Source organism: Lepus europaeus, chromosome 7, assembly GCF_033115175.1.
Source record: "Lepus europaeus isolate LE1 chromosome 7, mLepTim1.pri, whole genome shotgun sequence".
NCBI classification, from domain to species: Eukaryota; Metazoa; Chordata; class Mammalia; order Lagomorpha; family Leporidae; genus Lepus; species Lepus europaeus.
In genome coordinates this window covers 4,787,887-4,801,153 of record NC_084833.1, presented here as the reverse complement: position 1 = coordinate 4,801,153, position 13,267 = coordinate 4,787,887, and the positions used below count along the sequence as shown (strand labels likewise).

The 13,267-nt window shown below is 58.3% G+C and overlaps 1 long non-coding RNA gene across 2 annotated transcripts; it reads right to left on the bottom strand.

Annotated features, from left to right (window-relative positions):
• Positions 1–210: 210 nt before the first annotated feature.
• Positions 211–6,632, bottom strand: LOC133762812 (uncharacterized). 2 transcript variants are annotated; one of them, XR_009866353.1, is made up of 4 exons: positions 6,513–6,632; positions 3,860–4,019; positions 724–831; positions 211–477 (listed from the first exon to the last, which is right to left on the bottom strand). It is a non-coding gene; the product is annotated as an uncharacterized LOC133762812 (long non-coding RNA). The 2 variants fall into 2 exon arrangements; XR_009866352.1 differs by having other exon boundaries at positions 211–831.
• Between the last annotated feature and the right edge of the window lie 6,635 nt (positions 6,633–13,267).

Here is a 13,267-nt window from a genome sequence, read left to right as displayed (position 1 = left end):
TTGGTTCACCCCCCAAATGGCAACTACAGCTGGCGTGCTGTGCCGATCCAAAGCCTGGAGCCAGGTGCTTCCTCCTGGTCTCCCATGGGGTGCAGGGCCCAAGCACTTGGGCCATCCTCCACTGCCTTCCCAGGCCACAGCAGAGAGCTAGCCTGGAAGAGGGGCAACCGGGACAGAATCCGGCACCCTGACCAAGACTAGAACCCGGGGTGCCGGCGCCACAGGCGGAGGATTAGCCACGTGAGCCACGGTGCCGGCCCCTCAGCCTCTTTACCTGTGAAATGGGACTGATCACAGAGCGTAGCAGGTGCCTGGCGCACAGTGGGTGTTCACCAGGGCTCACACTGCTTGTGTACGTATTGCAGTAGTCTTCTCCAGGGAAACCCGATAAGATGGCGGCAGAGGTCTGTGTTCAGGAATTGACTCACAGGGCTATGGAGCACGGCAGGACTGACGGGTCTGACGCCCGCAGGGCACCTGGAAGACCAGGTGCGTTGCTGTTGACATCTTGGGTCTGGGTTCTGCAGGGCGGCGGGCTGGGAGCTCGGGCAGGGTTTCGAGGCTGCTGACCTGGGCAGACCTGCTTTTCCAGGAGAGCTCCCTCTCCGCCCCGAAAGTCTCCCCCTGATCGCACGAGGCCCGCCCACAGGATGGGTGACGGGGTCACCTCTGCACTCACGGTCTTGTGACTTCAGTGTTAATCTCATCGAAAAACAAACACACCTGAGACCGGCGCAGTGGTGCGGCTGGTTAAGCCTCCACTTGCAACACTGGCTTCCCGGATCCGAGCGCCGGCTCAAGTCCCTGCCGCTTCAATTCCGATCCAGCTCCCTGGGAAAGCAGCAGAAGGTGGCCCAAATGTCTGGGCCTCCACCGTCCACGTGGCAGACCCGGATGGGGTTCCTGGCTTCCTGAACTCTGACTGTTGTGGCCATTTGGGGAGGGAGCCAGCAGATGGAAGACCCCTCTCTCTCTCTATCTCGCTCTCTCTTTCAAATAAAATCTTTAAACACACACACACTTTCACAGCAACTAGACTAGTTTTTGACCAAATAATGGGCCCCCTAGCCTCGCCATAGAACTGGCCACCTTATCAGCGTACGTCTCCAACTGCCTCATACCCAGAATCCCCAGCGCGGAGGGGAGAAGGCGGCCAAGCTGCCGAGCTGAGGCGCTGCCAGCCTCACGCCCATCCCCACACCCACTCCTTGTTGATTCCCGCAGCTCCCCGGCTTCGTGCTCTGGGCGCCCACGTCCTGCAAACCCTCACGTGGCACCCCGGGGACCCTCTCATGGCTCCGTGATGAACCACCCACCTGAGATCACCTCTTCTCGATGCTTAGGCCAGGGTGTCCCAGACCCGGCTGCCTGTCTGGCTCTGAGGCACAGCCAGCTCCCCGTGTGACACGCTGGCTCTTGTCACAGTGTCAGGCCCGTCACAGAGCGGAAGCCTGGGTCCCTGCGCCTCTCAGGGCAGCCTGAGCCAGCACCTCCTTGCCGCACTGTGGGACAGTGTAACCGGGCAGCTCCCCTCCACACACTTCCTTCCGTCTTGTGCCCAGCCCCGAGCGAGGCACCTGGCAAGCGTTGCCCACCACCACCAGGGGCCTCACAGCAACCCTAGGGGTGGGCACGACTGTCCCCATCTGTCATTGGGCATATTGGGGCCTGAAGAGGGGAGCGAGCGCTCACAAAGACACAGCTACGGAGAACGGCAGGACGGGTGCTGGAGACGGAACCCTGCAGGGCCACCAGGGCAGCCACGTCCTCCACGCGGGCTGAGAACAGAGACGTGAAGGGGTGGCCGAGGGCTCAGGCGAGCAGACGGATCCGTAAGAAGCATCAGAACCAAATACCTCTCAGACGGCTCCGGGGACCCGCCTTCTGGGGGATCTGGGGAGCTGTCTGAGCGAGGCGTAGCCCCTGGGGCTTGGAGAGAAAGGGGAAGAATGTTCTGGACGTGAGATGTGCTTCAGGGCAGAGCTGGAGGGCTAGAAGTGCCTGAAGAAGCATTTTCCCTTTCCTGGAAAGCCTAGCTGAGCACCCCGAGTGGCTCCCGCGGTCCACGGTCTTTACTGCCCAGCGGGACTCAGGCCCTGAGCCCCCCCTAGCGGTCCCTCCCCAGGGGATTCTCGTCACGTGTCCCATGCATCAGTCCGAAGACGGCGTCCAGGGCGGGTTCAGGGAGTCACCTGCTGTCCCCGGTTTTCTCTGGCCTGGGGCTCAGCAGAGTTGGAAAACACTCGTTTGGAGGTGGGCACTGTGCCACAGTGGGTGGCGTTGTCACACCCTCCTTGGGGTGCTCCAGGGGTCCTGGAATGGGGTCCCACCTCTGCTTCCTGCTAATGTACCTGTGAAGCAGAGGTGAGGGCCCAAGTAGTTGAGTCCCTGCCACCCACGTGGGAGACCTGGATTCAGTTCCTGGCTCCTGGCTCCTGGCTCCTGGCTTTGGCCTGACCCGATCCTGGCTCTTGAGGGCATTTAGAGGTGAACCAGTGGCTCAAAGATCTTTCTCTCTCTCTCTCTCTCTCTGCTTCTCTCCAGTTTTTAAACTTCCAGTATATTTTTTAAAGATTGATTTTATTTATTTGAAAGGCAGAGTTACAGAGAGAGGTAGAGACAGAGAGAGAGGTCTTCCATCTGCTGGTTCATTCCCCAGATGGCCCCAATGTCCGGAGCTGGGCTGATCCAAAGCCAGGAGCCAGGAGCTTCTTCCAGGTCTCCCACGTGGGTACAGGAGCCCAAGGACTTGGGCCATCTTCTACTGCTATTCCAGGCCATAACAGAGGGCTGGATTGGAAGAGGAGCAGCCAGGACTAGAACCGGCGTCCGTATGGGATGCTGGCACTTCAGGCCAGGGCTTTAACCAGCTGTGCCACAGTGCTGGCACCTAAACTTCCAGTTTAAATTAGAATACATATGATAAATATATTTTATTAGAATTGGTACGTAAACATATATTTATTTATATATTTGATTTTGGTCACACGGGGCTCACTAAGACCTTTGGTCGCACAGCTGAAAACCACTGGAGTTGAGCCCGGAGCGTGAGAAAATGCTTTATTCAGCCCACAAAGCTGTGGCAGGTGGGGGTCTGTGTGGCCCACTCACCTGTGTGGCCAGAGGCGTGGTCAACGGGGAGGGGACTCAGGCCACATCTCAGTAGGGGCATCCTTGGGGTCTCCTAGGAAATGGCTCCTCCCCACAAGCTCCTGTGGGATCCCAAGTGTTTGGGGGCGTGGGTCCTGGGGTGGGCTTCCCTTAGGTCACAGTCACTCAACACCTGCCCGGCCCGTGCCATGTCTGTTCTCATCTCTTGCACGGAAGGCCATCCAAAGTCTCAGCAGCCTCTTCACAGCCAGGGAGACAGCAGCCAAGGAGCAGCAAGGCCCCCGATCAAACCCGGGACTGGCAGCTCCTGCCCTGCTCCGTCCCCACCCTGCGCCCCTGGAGCTCACAGTGTACAGATCGGGAAGCCCAGGGCTGTGTCTCTCCCCTCCCGCTGCTCGCCACTCTCACCAGCATTTCCAATTCCGGGAGTCCCAGGCGGAAGAGACCAGGAGGCTGCCGCAGGCACGGCCAGCCAGCCGCTCATGAACGTGACACGGGCTGGGCCGGGCCCCAGGAGCCCAGCAGAGGGGTGAGTATGGAACATGCAGCTCCCCCCTCCACCCCGGCCCAGTGCCAGGCCCTTCCTTGTAAGACCCATCCCAGAGCAGACGACAGGGACCAGAGTGGGAGCGATGGGCCAGGGGCCGGAGCTGTGGCCGCAGGCTGGGAGGCCAAGGTCAGGGGCGAGGGACAGGGGACCAGGGGACGGAGCAGTGCGGAGGTGTGCGGAGGGGAGCGGCGTGAGTACCTGCCTGGTGTTGGGGGCTCCCTGCAGGAGGCGTCAGAGTCCTGCCCTGGGCCTTGCTGAGGGCTGTTCTGGGAGCTCATGGCACCAGAGGTGTCCTGCGGGTCCCCCTGCCCCTAGGTGGGTTTGTGGGAATCCCCTGGGCTCAGACAGAGCGCAGCATCTGGTAAGTGTGAAATAAGCACGTGAGGAGGGAGGGAGGGACGAAAGCTGTGCATCAGGCCCTCCCCCTCCCCCTCCCCCTCCCCCCGCCCCCTCCCCCTCCCCGCCCCGCCAGCGCCTCCCCACCTCCTGGCCCCTGCCTCACCATCCTCCAAGTCACTCCGGTGCAAAGGCATCAGCTGGGCACAGCGCTCCTGGACCTGGCCCCGCCCACCTCCCTCTGGCCACAGGCAGGGGCCACGGCCAGGAGCCACTGACCTCCTGTTTGCTGTTCCCCATTCCACCTGCCCTTCCTCCCACTCTAAGCTGCCCTGCACCCCCAGACCCTTCGAGGTCCAAGCCTTCCCCAGTGAGCCTGAGGGCCTGCTGCCTCCCGCGACCCCGTGCACACACTCACTGAAGCACCTGTTGCCTGCACTGATGCACTGGGCTCCCCCCCCCCCCGGCCAGGCCGTGTGTGCTGTAAGCCAGGCTGGAGCCCCAGAAGAGGATGGCCCCAGAAGTGGGAACGGGCAGGGGGCCTGGGAGGTGGGGGCAGGAGCAGGAGAGCGACGGAGCTGCTGCAGGCGCCCGGACCCAAGAAGCCACACGTTGAGGCTCGGGCCCAGCAGGAGGACGGTGGCAAGGAGGGGGACCCTGGGAGTGAAGGGAGGGCGCAGCCTGTCCCCCGGTGAGGGGCAGAGAGGACAAGCACCTTCCCTAAGAGGCGAGGGCACAAGCCGGGCGGTCTCTGCCTCCGGCCTCTCTCCTGTCCTGCTCCCACCCGGCCAGCCACCCAGGGTGTCCAAGGAGGCAGCACCCAGAGACAGCAGGGTTACTTTCTCCTCCTCCTTCCCCTGCCCTCCCTCCTCCTCCCCTCCCTCCCCCTCCCCTCCTGGCAGTCCCCCTTTCAGTTCCTTACAATTCAGTCTGGCAAGGCAGGCTGGGCCAGACGAGTGGGAGCTGGGCAGACACAGTCAGAGGCCAGCTGGGGCCAAGAGCCACAAACCACGGTGCCTGTTTCCCCACACCGCCTCCACCCGGCCTCGGCTTGGCTGCCAGGAAGGCAGGGGGCAGGGTGGGGACCCCAAGTCATCTCCAGGACAGGCCCCTCCCAGGCGTCCCCAGGGCGGGAGGGTGGGGCACACACTGAGTCACCAAGCTTCCCTCCCCCCTCTCCCGGGCCTCGTGTGTGTGGGTGCAGGGAGAAGGTGCTGGCTGGCACGTCTCCCCCTCCGGGCTCTCTCTGGCTCCCGGGGGATCCTCCCTTTGGAGGATGCACCTTCACGGTCCCCAGGGAACCCACAGAGATCCGGAGTGGGCGGCTGAGCGCCCACCCTGAGTTCCAGGCTCCATCTCCAGGCTGGGTGCTTCTGAGCCGCGGGTCAGACTGTGGAAAGCAGGGGATTCCCGCGGGTTCAGCCCCTGGCTCTGCCATCCGCCAGCCACGTGAGCTCGGACAGTCACGGGAGTTCTCCTCTCTGGTGTGATGGAGGGAAGGGCAGGACGGACGCCCTGGCGGGGAGGGTCAGATGCCTCTGCCAACAGTGCTGGGTCACTCGCTGGCAGCTTCTGGCCGCAAGGGTTAACCCCGGAAGGAGGAGCAGCCCTGGAAGCCTTCGGTGCTGGTCCCTCTTCCCCCCTGGGCCTGACAGGGCTGGGAGGAGGGCGGAGGGGGCTGAGACCTCCTTAGGAGGAAGACAGGAAGCCTCAGTAGGGAGAGGCACAGGGCCTGCAGGACACGGCTGGACCCTCTGAGGCGAGCCGGGGTCTCACATCCGCCAGGCAGACCCCAGGCGCCGGGCAGCGCTGCGCCTGGGTGGCGCAGACACTCCGCATGTTTGGTTAGGAGAGATGTGCTGGTTCCCATGGGCATCCAAGCTCCGACAGCCACCAAACTCCTAGCCCAGCGGGGACCCGGTGGCAAAGGCGAGCAGGATGTGGTCCCTGCCTTGCATGTCTCCACCCTCCCTCCTCCTCGGCTGAGCTCAGGGAGGGCAGTGTCCAGCGTCCCCTCGTCCCCCAGCATCCCAAGCTTGGGAGCTGGCTCCTGCCATCCAGACAAGCGCCCAAGGAAAGACACCCAGCAGGTCCCACGGCTCTGAAACAAGGCTGCTCCTGCTGCCCCCAGGCCCAGCAGCCCGAGCTCGGGTTGGGCCTGGCGATGCGGGCGACACTGTCCCTTCTTCCTCGTTCAGTCCCCTCACTTTACAGAGGAAGAGACTAGCAGCAGAGCTGGGGACGGGACACGGGACCGGGCTGGCCGCTCAGCCCCGGCTGCAGGCTTTTCCTGGGTGCTGGCTGTGCGGCTGGACCTCAACCAGCAGAGGGCGGCAGGGCCCCAGGAGCGGCGCCTGGCACGGCTGCCCCGGAGCACGGAGGCCGGCACCCACGGGGACACGCGCGCCTCGCTCCGCCCAGCCAATCTGGCCGGACCAGCATGTGAACCAGCCTGTCGTGGGCCCAGGGTCAGAGAGCCGTGGGTCTGAATCCCATCCCTGAACTTACCACTTACCGAGGCTGTTCTCCAGCGTGGGCTGGAGTGAGGCAGAGCCGCCGCGGGGGCCTGCACACCAGGAGCGCCGCCGCGGGCCCCGGGCTGTCCTGTCTGAGTCACTGCGGTGCCACAGACAGCCGCTGGCCCAGCGCCCTCCTCACTCTGCCTGAGGATTTGCAACACACTTCAGGGAGTGGCCAGGTGAGGGGCTGGGTGCTGGGCCGGGGTGGGGGAGGAGTTGGGGTGCAGGCTGGCTGGCCTGCAGGACCTTCCTGCTGGAGAGAGAGCCCCCTACCCTTCCCGGGAAGACCCCGCGCGGTCTCCCGGCAGGGTCACCGAGGCCGGCTCTGTCTTTCCTGACTCCCACTAGCTGGTCACCCTGCACGGGTGACACCTCCCAGGCTTCACGAACCAGACACCTCAGGCTTTCCAAGTCTTTACACTCTTCCTCCCCAGAGAACCAGAAAAGAAACAGCCTGATCAAGAATATTTTGTGGGGCTGGCACTGTGGCGTAGTGGGTGGGGCCACTGCCTGCAATGCTGGCATCTCATACGGGCAACGGCTTGAGTCCCGGCTGCTCCACTTCCCTGAGAAAGCAGTGGAGGACGGTCCAAGTGGTTGGACCCCTGCACCCACGTGGGAGACCCAGAAGAAGCTCCTGGCTCCTGGTCTCAGGCTGACCCAGCCCTATCCATTGTGGCCATTTGGGGAGTGAACCAGCAGATGGAAGATGCTCTCTCTCTCTCTCTTTCTCTCTTTCTCTGTATGTGTGTATGTGTGTCTGACTTTCAAATAAATAAATGTCTTTAAAAAAAAAAAAAAGAATACTTTGGGAGCTGTGTTGTGGTGCAGCGGGTTAAGCTGCCGCCTGCAACACGGGTATCCACATGGGCTCCAGGGCAGGAGCCCCGGCTGCGCACTTCCCCCACGTGGGAGACCCAGGTGGAACTTCTGACCTGAGGCTCCGCCCGGCCGTCACGGCCATTTGGCCATTTGGGAGTGAACCAGTGGAAGTAAGATCGCTCTCTGTGTCTCTCCCTCTTTCTCTGTAACTCTGCCTTTCGAATAAATAAGTAAATCTTAAAAAGAAGAACTAGACACAATTTAATAGTTATAGATAAATTTGGAGAAATACATTTTGTCATAGTTTCACCAACAGAATGTATTGCTTTGTGTTGTTTGCTGGTTTTCAAACTGACTATGGGTGCAGTGGAAAATATTTATAAATAACTATGAAAATTCACTTATGGTTCTCATTTGGTATATTGGTTCAAAATACACAACCAAAATTTTTATAATTGAGTTCTTTAATTCCTAGATTTCGCCTTTTCTCTTGTCCTCAATAAGCATTCACTGAGGCCTGTTTAGTAGATTTGAATTTTATGTCAGGTAAGAAAGTATGGGGGCCGGCGCTGTGGCGTACCGGGTAAAGCCACCGCCTACAGTGCCGGCATCCTATATGGGAGCCGGTTCTAGTCCCGGCTACTCCTCTTCCGATCCGGCTCTCTGCTATGGCCTGGGAAAACAGTAGAAGATGGCCCAAGTCCTTGGGCTCCTGCACCCACGTGGGAGACCTGGAGAAAGCTCCAGGCTCCTGGCTTTGGATCAGCGCAGCTCCGGCTGTTGCGGCCAACTGGGAAGTAAACCAGTGGATGGAATCTCTCTCTCTCTATGCCTCTCTTCTCTCTGTGTAACTCTGACTTTCAAATAAATAAATAAATTTTTTTCTTTCTTTCTTTCTTTTTTTTTTTTTTTTTGACAGGCAGAGTGGACAGTGAGAGAGAGAGAGACAGAGAGAAAGGTCTTCCTTTTGCCGTTGGTTCACCCTCCAATGGCCTCCGCGGCCAGCGCGCTGAGGCCGGCGCACAGTGCTGATCCCAAGGCAGGAGCCAGGTGCTTCTCCTGGTCTCCTATGGGGTGCAGGGCCCAAGCACTTGGGCCATCCTCCACTGCACTCTCTGGCCACAGCAGAGAGCTGGCCTGGAAGAGGGGCAACTGGGACAGAATCCAGCGCCCCGACCGGGACTAGAACCCAGTGTGCCGGCGCCACAAGGTGGAGGATTAGCCTGTTGAGCCGCGGCGCCCAGCCATAAATAAACTTTAAAAAAGAAAGTGTGAGTAGTGCTGTTGGAGCATGGGAGAGAACACACTAAGATCTTTATCAAGATCTGCACAGAAAAATCACAGAAAACAAAACAAAAGACAAGGACTTGCCACCCCTGTTGCTGCTCCAGGCCCAGCCCCCTGTGAGCTTCCCTCCCCAGGCCTCTGCCCCACCCCAGCCCCCAGGCTCCCGGCCTTCACCTAGTGCTGACCTCCAGGTAACTATCATGCAAGCCCCGCCCTGCCCAGCCACCCCTCACCCATTCCCGGGGTGCTTGCTGTACTTCTTGTTTTTATCTTGGTTGCTCTGTCATTCATTCTCCCACTCCCATTCCACATCGGCTGAGCACTTACTACGCCACCCCTCCCCGACCCCAGCTAGGACCCCTCCCTAGTTGCCCTGCTTCAGGGACATCAGCCCCTTACCCTCTCCTGACCCTGGCTGCTAAGCCACTGGTTGCCTACACCCGCCCCCCCCCCCAGACTTGGGCTGGTTTAGGACTTTTTGTTTAATAGCCATGATACAGCAGAGAGGGAGGAATTGGGGTAATGAGATTTTGACTTGAGCGCTTCATTGTCATCCACAGAGACAAGGAGGATTAGAAAAGAGAGAAGCCAAGGGTTGTGTTTTGGATATTCTGCTCTTGATGAGACTATTAGATAGGTTATCAGGTAGGTATTTGGGCTGGATAAGTGAGCTGGACCTCCGGGAGACAGAGAGAGGAGATTGAGAGGCCACTGCCGCACTTACACTTGAGTGTCAGGCTTAGGACTTCGAGTCTGGGGCAGGAGACAAAAAGAGACGCTTAGATTCATTCTGGTGTTCTGGTGTCACCTGGAATCTTCCTTTAACAAGTCTAGCCGGCGTTGTGGTGCCACAGGTTAAGCCGTTGCCTGTCGGTCCAAGTCCCAGCTGCTCCATTTCCGATCCAGCTCCCTGCTAATGCGCATGGGAAAGCAGCAAACGGTAGCCCAAGTCCTGGGGCCCCTGTACCCGCATGGGAGATCTGGAGGAAGCTCCTGGCTCCTGGCTTCGGCCTGGCCCAGCCCTGGCTGTTGCAGCCATTTGGGGAGTGAACCAAAATGAAATGGGTCCATAGAACCGGGCACTCAGGCTTCCTGAGTCCGTCTGATCCTCAGAACCAGCCTGTTGATGAGGTAGGTGCAGTCAACAGCCCCATCTACAGGTGAGGAAACTCAAGGACAGAAACTATGGGGTGGGGGTGGGAGGGTGCCGAAGCTGTGGCATAGCGGGTTAAAGCCCTGATCTGCAGTGCCAGCATCCCATATCGGTGCCAGTTCGAGTCCCAGCTGCTCCACTTCCGATCCAGCTCCCTGCTAATGCGCCTGGGATAGCAGTGGAAGATGACCCAAGTGCTTGGGCCCCTGCACCCACATGGGAGACCCAGAAGAAGCTCCTGGCTCCTGGCTTCAGATCAGCACAGCTCCAGCCATTGTGGCCATCTAGGGAGTGAACCAGCAGATGGAAGATCCTTCTTTCTCTCTCTCTGCCTCTCTGTAACTCTGCCTTTCAAATAAATATTTAATAAAATAAAATCGCTCTCAAGAGGGGCTGGTTGGAGCCACTCTGCTTCTGATTCAGCTTCCTGCTCATGTACACCCTGGGAGGTAGCAGGTGACAGCTCACACCCCTGGATCCCTGCCATCCCTGCGGGTTATTGGAACGGACTTCTGGGCTCCCGACTTTGGCATGGTCTAGCCCTAGCTGTTGTAGTTACTTGGGGAGTGAACTACCACTTGGTCTCTCTGCCTTTCAAATAAAATGAAAACTAATAATTAAAAAGAAATGTATCCAATGCATCTAGGACTGGAGCCTTGGCAGTGGCTGGGGGTGGCAGAGCCACAGACAGCAGCCTGGGCCTTGGAGGGACTTCCCACAGGGTCCCTTTCTGCTGAAATTCACCAGCCCCTTCTGATGTTCAAAGCCTTTTAAGAGCTCTGATTGGTTCAGACCCCATGTTAAGGAAAATTTAGAAAACGTTAAAAAAAAAAAGATTTAAATTACTGTTTTGCAGCCTCTCAAAACAACTGTTAATAATTTGCATATTTTCTTTTCTATGAAAACAACTCCTGTGGTATTGTATTCACACTTTCATGCAGTTCTGAATTTGCCTAGTTTCTATACCACTTGGACATACTGTTTATAAAAAAAAACTTTTTGCTTTTGGAATAATTTTACATTTAAGCAAGAAATATAAAAACAGAGCACAGATTCCCTAGAGGTTCTTCAGTTTATCAGAACTGAGACATTGGGGCAGGGATTGTGGGGCAGCAGGTCAAACCACCACGTGCGACCCCCCATGCTTTATTGGAAAGCCATTCAAGTTCTGGCTGCTTTGTTTCTGATCCAAGTTCCCGCTAATGTGCTTGGGAGGGGAGTGGATGATGGTCCAAGTACTCAGGGCCCTGCCATCCATGCCGGAAGCTGGGATGGAGCTCCTGGCTCCTGGCTTTGGCGGACCCAGCCCTGGCCGTGGCATCCATTTGGGGAGTGAATGAGCGGATGGAAGACCTCTCTCTCATTCCCCATATGTCTGTAAAACAGGGAGGCAGGGTGACACAGCCCCTCAGGCCACCAACTTGCTGCCTCCCAGGGAGCACGTTAGCAGGAAGCTGGGATCAGGATCGGAGCCAGGACTTGAACCCAGGCCCTCCAATATGAGAGGCGAGTGTCCTAAACCGCAGCTTGCAGGTTGCACCCAGATGGTGGGTGTGGGCTCTGAATCCCTGAGTTTACCCAGTGCAGCACACGGTCCCCCCTCCAGTCACCATGTAGCCTTCTTGGTTCTCTCTAGTCCCACTGAGCACCCTGCCCCTCAGCTCAAGTGCTGATGGCCTGAGCCACTGTCCCACCACCCAGCCAACTGGCCGACAGGCGTGGCGTAAGTTAAGCAGGTGCATCAAGCAGGGAAAAAAAAAAAAAGAGAAAAAGTGGGTAAGCAGAGAGCAAACAAAAAGTTTTGGAGAAAATAACTTTTATATTACCAGGAATTCAAATCACTTTACCTCCGTGGTAAATCCCTGGCTAATCATGAGAAAAACTTCAGACAAATCCACTGAGGGACATTCTACAAACTGCCCGCCCAGAGGAGCCCGAGGGGACCAGGTGGGTGACTGGATGTGATGCTGTGCTCCTGGATACCATCCTGGACAGAACAGGAAATTAGGTGCGAAGGAAAGAAATCCCACAGCCTGGGCTGCAGTGGTAACAATGTATCAGCCGTCACGCTTTGCTTTTAACAAATCGGCCCTGGGTAAATGCAACCCGACAATTGGGCAAACTGGTTGTGGCCTCTTTGGCTTTTCCATTTTTTTCTTACCATTTCTCTGTAGATCTGGAACTGTTTTAAAGGAAAAAAAAAAAAAGTGATTTTTTTTTTTTTTTTTTTTTTTAGTTAACCAGAGTCGTCCCCAGAAACCTGCGCAGCAGAGTGGAATCCACAGAGAGAGCTGCTGAGCTGGACGCCCTCGCACATCCTGCGGCTGGTTTACTCTACGTGTCTTACTGCACGCAAGAGCTTCTAAAGGCCCTAATGGCCTGCAGGCCTGAGCCACACCCAGGAGCACCTATCCCAGCCTCTGCCCGCAGGGGCTGAACTCACTCACTGCTGCGCAAATGGCCCTCTTGCTGAGGGCAGGTCCTCCCTCCGTGCCCGGCAGAAGTCCTAACCACACGTGGGCTGTGCCAGACCCGAGCTGCCCCTCGGGCCACACGGGATGGGTGCCAATCACACCTTCCTGAGAGATTCTAGTCCTAGGGAACCAGGGGAGACCTCCTGAGGTCTAAACAAATGGCCGCTGGCTGCGGACAATAGAAACGCAAAAACAGCCCTGCTGGGTTCGGGCTCAGCTTTCCCTCCGGCTTGCCTTTGGGGAATCTCAGGAAGCCGCATCCAGACACGTTTCCAATCGTTTGCATTCCAGTTTGCCCCAGTTAGCTCAGGCAGAACCCCGACCAGGTACTGCCCCACCCCTGGGCAGCCCCCTTCCTGGGTCTCTGTGCAGAGCCTGTCCAAGCTGCCTGGCAGCTCTTCTCACCTGCAAACCTGCCTGTCAGCAGAAGAGATTATGCCGGGCATTAAAAGCTTGCCAGGGTGGGGGCAGGGATCAAGGCCTTGGCACCTGCAGGGGCGCAGGGACAGGTGCCCACCGGCCAGAAGGGGCACGGATCCCCTCCCTGACCCTCCCTCCATCTCTGGTCCAGACTCGCCTGTGATGGGGTCACCTGTGCGTGGGGCTGGGCTCTGGGATGCAAGGATCGTGGTGGTGATGAGGATTAGGGGCGCGGGAGGATTTTCACAGCTGTACCAAGGAGGGAGCAGGGTGAGAATCCGGGGCGGGGCGGGCAGGGGGCTGAGTGGACCCGCAGGTCCATCTAGATGCAGGAAGCTCAAGCATACATTCAGATTCAAGGCTAGTCAAGGTCCAGCACCAAGAACCGGGCGCTAAGAAGCAAAGGGCTGAGTTTTCCTCTCCCTGGTCCCTGCCCCCAGAGCTGCAGGGTGAGGGCAAATGCCCACACGGCAGGAGCAGGCGGGGGCTCAGGGGAGGATGGGAGCGCCCTCCCTCGTCTGCCGCCTGCCCTAGCCCGTCCAGGCATTATCTCAGGTGCCTTGGCCCCTGCCAGGGGCTCCCTCTCTGAAGCCAT